The 6494-nt window shown below is 42.3% G+C and overlaps 1 long non-coding RNA gene across 1 annotated transcript in view; it reads left to right on the top strand.

Moving 5' to 3' along the window:
• LOC112550388 overlaps positions 1-6494 on the top strand; it is a 31051-nt gene that overhangs the window by 21905 nt on the left and 2652 nt on the right. The window contains exon 3 of the long non-coding RNA XR_003094210.1: positions 5840-5937. This is a non-coding gene — a long non-coding RNA (uncharacterized LOC112550388). The remainder of the gene's footprint in view (positions 1-5839; positions 5938-6494) is intronic.

The raw sequence follows: 6494 nt of genomic DNA, 5'->3' as shown, positions 1-6494 counted from the left end.
ACACACACACACACACACACACACACACACACACACACACACACACACACACACACACACACACACACACACACACACACACACACACCAGGCAAATACTCTAGCACCAATGAGCCACCCTAAGTTACTAGCATAGAGGAAAACCTCTTCAAGACAGCCCTACACCTGAGCTGCTTATCTCAGAGCAAGTACTCTCTGCTTACTGCTAAGCTTAATGAGTATTCTAGACTTTAATACGTTATGAAGTATGTGTTGGAATGTATGAATCCTTTCATCTGATGTAAAATAATTGGATTGGATTATAACTCCATATATTCCTCTCAATTCATTTTTTACACTGCATCCCAACTGGGTAAAATAAGTAAGCAAACTTATTTGCATGTAACAGCTCTACTGACTGTAATGAAATAAATCAGGAAGTCACCTGAATTATGTCAACACTCACCTGTTCATCCATGTTTCTCACATGTTAACTCACACGGTAATAAATTGTTATGTGGATGAGTATATATTTGCTGCTAGTGTTGTTTAACTCTAGGCCACAGTCTAAAATTCAGTATGACTAGGAGTAAATATTTATGTCTTAGAGTAATTATTCTTACAATGTCTACACTAAAACTTATAGCCATTTTTGTTCAGTTGTGTTAATTAATATTTCTTCCAACACAGCTGTTGCTCCCATGTAGACAAAGTTTAGAATAAGCCTAAACTGCAAAGCTCAGACTTCTGAACTTCTCTGAAGCTTTGTGAGGGTTTTTTGCTTCTAAAGCTTTGATCTGGCCCATGTAGCAGGCAGAGACTCAGCTGCAAAGGTTAGGTCTGTACCTTGATCCAAACTTCCTCCAAGTCTGAAATTGTCCACATCTGGACCTTTGATTAAGTTCAACACATAAAAAGTTAGAAAACAGGCAGGGCTAGCTGTTCATTATAGATGTTTGGAGAAGGGAGGTTTGGGGAAGGGGATGGTTATTGCTGTATCTGAGTTTGTTAATTACTTCAGTAATGAATCAGACCCCGAAGACAATTTGTACTACTGCATCCAAACACAGCTGCTCAGATAAAGATCACACAAACCACATGGTATATGAAAGATGGACTTCACAGTCTGTCAAAGTTCATTTTGTCATTTCAGTTAAAAATATAAGGTTCTCCTTTCTACATGGCTGGTGTCTCAAGAGCTGCCACTGCGAAGATTGTTGACACAATGGAGCAAGTTGGATAAGAGGACCTTGGCTTTCTTTGGAAGATTAAGCCTGAGGCTATAGGAAACAGGAGGCCTCCAATCTAATTCTGGAAAGTACTGAATGCCCATAACTTATAGAGAAGCCAGTGGCCTTGGAGGGTGCTGCTAATCACACAAGATGGGCTTGAGGCATCACAGGATCAGGCCTTCATAATTAGCTTCATTCAAAAATCCATGTTGACAGGAAGGAGTCCAGCCTTTTCCAGGTAAAACCTGTTAATAGATTCATAGATTGTAAGGCTGTAAAGGACCTCAGAAGATCATCAGGTCCAACCCCCTGCACCAAGCAGGAAAGATAATTGGGGGTCAGGGGACCCCAGCGAGGTGATTGTCTAGACTCCTCTTGAAGATTACCAGGGTAGGTGATTGCATCATCTCTGGAGGAAGTTTATTCTATAGTCTGGACACCTTGACTGTGAAGAAGTTTTTCCTAATGTTGAGCCTGAATCAGTCTTCCAAGAGTTTGTGGCTATTACTCCTGGTTTTCCTCTCGGGTGCCCTGGTGAACAGTTACTCACCAAGTCCTTGATGCACTCCCCTAGTGTAGCAGTAAGCTGCTACCAGGTCCCCTCTCAGCCTTCTTTCCCTCAGGCTGAAGAGTCCCAGATCCCTCAGCCTTTTCTCGTATGGCTTGCCTTTTAAGACTCTGACCATACAGCTGTCTCCTCTTTGGACTCTCTCAAGTTGTCTACGTCCTTGTTAAAGTGTGGTGCCCAGAACTGGATGCAGTACTCCAGCTGCGGTCTCACCAGTGCTGAGAAGAGCAGACGAATCACCTCCTTGGTTTTGCTGGAGATGCATCGATTGATGCTATTCCCTCAGCTCCTGCAAAAGTAGCTCTCCCAGTGTCCCTATCTCCTGGACTTACTTGTATGTTGGTCCCTAGACAGAAGATCCATCCTAGTCATGAACAGGGACTTACCTTTCCTTGTGAGGTGGATGCCATCCCTTCCGAGGAGTCCTCTCTCCCTGCAGTGCACGCTGTAGTCAAGGAATCTGAAGCCTTCTCAGTGGCACCAGCATTGGAGTTGCCGGTTCACTTCCATACTGTTACCATACTGTAATGACAATTTTGTTCCCATTGTATTCTTAGTCTGAAACCAAGATCCAAGACCTCAATATGCCTTCCCCAGCTATTTTTAAAAATGTATAATAGCCAGGGGGGACTACATCAGTGGAACAAGGCTGAGGTATATTTTCCTCATTGTGAGTATGACAGTGAGATGTATGTGATTTGGAATCACACTTGTAAAGAAGCCCTAGATTCATTCATTCAATAACACACCATACATCATTTCATTCTCCAGGGGTAAAATTCACCTCTGGGTGGGGGACCAACCCAGGAGGAGCTACATTCCTGTGACTTTATGCAGAGAGGAATAATTTTCCTCTGTAATGCTCACTAACTCTAATGGGAGCTTCTCATTTGCATGGAGGAAGTCTACTGCCATGAAATATTACACCTGTATGGAGAAAGTATCAAATATGCTTCCCATTGCTGAGAACAATTTCCTCACATAGAAAACTGTTTTCAGAGAAATACACCTTTTATAAGCCTGTTTCTTTTATCCTTATGTGACATATTTAGGGCGCTGTGCTTCCAGGGACCTAATGTCTCCTGCAAGGTGCTGAGAATTGTTAACTCCCACTGAAGACAAGACAGGAGTGAAGGCCACATGCGTGGGACTAGTCAGGGATTTATGAGAACTGTATTCAGGCCTCAACTCTGCTACAGGGGTCTCACTGGGCTCTGTAAAAGACACACAAGATAAGGACAAATAAACAAACTACAGCAAGGCAAAAGAGGTTGACATCTACTGAATTGTCAACTGCTCTGTGTAACTATTGATGTGCTTGCTCTTAATCCATGGTAACTGAAAACTCAACTGAAGCAGCTTAGCTCTCAGTGAAAAAGAGTTATGTTGCCATGATTTAGCTTTCAATTAGCATAGGACAAGAGTAGGCATACAAACAATTACCATGTGTCAGCTACTCTACTGTGAATCTCCACTTCTTTCAACTTGGTGTAATTCATTAATTTGCTCATACTCTTAAGCAATCTCTGTGCCTCAAGTTGTTGTTAGTGAAAATGGAAATAGTAACAATACATACATTGAAGATTTTAAGATGGTCAGTATAGCAATGGGATTTTAAGATGGTCAGTATTGCATATAGGTTTCACAAATAGAGGACATGAGTGCTTTAGAGGAAAAACTTGCCAGACTAAGTCTTTCTTTTGTGCCTAATGACTGGTGCCATACAGAAAAGAAAGACTGAGAGAGCTTTTTCCAATAAAATGTCCAGTGAGCTGTAAGTAATTAAACCAACAAGTTGATCTGAGTAGGAGAATTGCTTCATTTTCTCACTTAGTCCAGCACTGACTTGTTGAATAGTGACTTACATCTTTCAAGTTTGTTCACTGAATATGGAAAAGCACAAATAGGCCACGTCCAAACAAGTGCAGCTATGCGGTATGTGGCACCACAGACACATCTGCAGCACCACAAACTGCACATTCAATTGTTCTCCATGCTGCAAGGGAGCAGCATGGGGGGAGTTTTGACCTCTGGATATCCAGGGGTCAAAAAACCTGCACAAAAACAAGTGGAGTGGCACATACCGCTCAAAAACAGAGTCTGGCCAGACGAAGTCATGCTCCAGCTGCCGACCAGGCTCTGCGTAGCAAGATTGCTGCTGCCCCAGGAGTCCCCCAGAACCCTAGATAAGGCTGCTGGGGCCAGCCCACTGGTGGTCCCGGCCTCCCCTATCCACCCCCCGCTCCCCCCAGGGTAACTTGCCATGCACCAGCAGACACGTGGCACAGGCATTCCCTGGGAACAACTAGCAACGGTACAAGGTGCGCCCCTGCAGGGAACAAACCCTCATGCTCACGTGGACGTGGCCATAGAGCTCAATCCTCAAGTTGCAGATCAGGCACTTGGAGGCACTCAGCTAGTGAAAACTGAGTTATGGGTCCATCTACTTCTTCCAACACGAAAAAAATTATGTGGCCTAAATTCTTAACAGGCCTACACTCCATGTACTCACTCTCCCTTCTGCTTCTGGGGCACATTGAGGGAAGAGATAGACATAATGAGAAGAGTCAGAGGTTGGGTCCAGAGCACACAATGCTGCACCTAGTTCTTGGCCAATGCAGCCATTTTTATGGGATCACTGCAACCAGAGTGTTATACAGTAGCCCTGACACTACTTTGTGTTTTGCTGAAAGTGGCACAATATTCCCTGTGGCCCCAGGAGTAGGAGAAACCAGAAGAGCTCTCTTAGCATATATCTAGATGGGGTGACAGTCAAGAATGAAACCTGACCCTTTGAAAATTTTCTACAACAGAAAATTCAGAGGGGGGACGGGAATTATTGATCAAAATATTTTATTTTGACAACATTGAAATATTTCATTTTACTTTTCAGTGAACATTACATTATAACATATAATATAATATCAAATAAAAACATGAATGAAAAGTAATTGCAAATGAAAAATGAAATGTTTCTTTTAAAAAAAGGTCACAAAGGAATATTTTGGTGTTGTCAACTTTTTCTTCCTGATTTTCACCAAAGAAACACTTTGCAATCAGCATGATTTAACCAAGAACTTTAACCTCTGAGGTCTGCAGCCTCTCATAGAAATGTTTCCATGGAAGATGTCCTGACCAGCTCTCAGAATGATGCTTTGCCATTATTAAAGCATGTAAGTAAAGGGTCAGCAACCTATGGCCTCCACATCTAGCCTGTGGAGAAGGGACACTGGCAGCAATTAGGCAGCAGTGGGGAGCAGCATGGTAGTGTCCGCCATCCCCTGAATAGTTTTTCTTCAGCTCTGTTTACCACTGCCACAATGTTCCCTGCTCTCTTGCATGCCCTTGACTTCAGTCATGCTTCTCTGGTCACTGAATTTGTCCCTGGATGGAGCTGGTGGGCAGTGGCTGCAGCAGGGGGACACAAAACCAAGACAGTAGACCTTGGCACAGAGCAGGGAGGGGCTGGAACAACAGCAGGTGGCTTGGGGCAGCGTCTAGATGGCAGGAAATATCCTGCCTTTGCACGCAGCTGCCTTATTTTGGCCTGCTGCTCCTTCAGGTTTGCCAGCCCTAAACATCACTATATTCAGAGGCAAAGGATTTCAGTAGCCTTCAGATGAGGTCAGACAATGCAAGGAAAGAAAAGAATTATTGTAAGTAGTAAATAAGGCAGAAGTCCAACTAAACCTAATGACTCACTGAGTTACTATGGTTGAGGTGCACACAGGACACACACGGTAATTTGTGTGTGTCTGGAACAAGGCTCAAACCCATGTCTTTGGAGCTGAAGTGAGATGCTTTGACAGCTTTGTCACTGTAGTCATTATCACTAGGAAAAATGGGATCATTTTAATAAACAGAACATTTAAGATGAGCATCAGGAAGCCTTCCTCTCAGTGAATCTTGCTAGTTTGTGGAATCCCAAGAGAAGTATGAAAAATACATTGCTTGAGATATTCTTGGAAGGAGAACTAAACAATGCTGGCTTCAGCAATGGGATGATTCCTATAGGTGACCTAGTATTCTCTCACATTTTATTTTATTCTATTTATCTCAGCCATTGATACAGAGATCCTCATCATGGTATCCTGTGATACTGAAGTACTCAATGAGATCATACTTGGGGCAGCAACACAGTCCAAAGCACTTTAAATTGTAAGTAAATTAGAGACAAAGCTCTTCTGAACGGTGTAAAATATTTGGGGTTGGATGAGATATTAATATCCTGAAAAATTTCTGTACAGCAATTTGATTGCTTGCACATCTCTGTGCATTAGAAACACATCACTCATTTATTTTATATTTAGCTATAAATTATAATCATTTTCTGCATTACAGAATCTTGGACATAATAGCAGGACTGTAGTTGTCCGATTCATAAATTGCAGAAACAATGTTCTTGCTGTTTCTAACAACAGCAAACCATTTTGATTGAATTACAGGACTGTGCTGGGTTCAGTGTTAGTAATTATTGTGCTACCTTCTGGCACTTACACAAGTGAGGAGGGCTTTATTTGAAAGTGGGAGGTTGATATGACTATGAGGAAAAACATAATGTACTGTAAATATTGAACACAGATATACTGCACATTTTATCAATTTACTCCTAACTAATAAACCACATTTTGCAAGCCTAAGTGTGCTCTAAGACAATCACAAACTATGTTTCTGATCCTACACTTACATGTATGCTCAAGTTTAAGCACGCAAAT

The sequence above is a fragment of the Alligator sinensis genome, unplaced genomic scaffold (assembly GCF_000455745.1).
Source record: "Alligator sinensis unplaced genomic scaffold, ASM45574v1 scaffold131_1, whole genome shotgun sequence".
NCBI classification, from domain to species: domain Eukaryota; kingdom Metazoa; phylum Chordata; order Crocodylia; family Alligatoridae; genus Alligator; species Alligator sinensis.
Note: the sequence above shows the minus strand (reverse complement) of the source record. Positions and strands in the feature narration are given on the sequence as shown.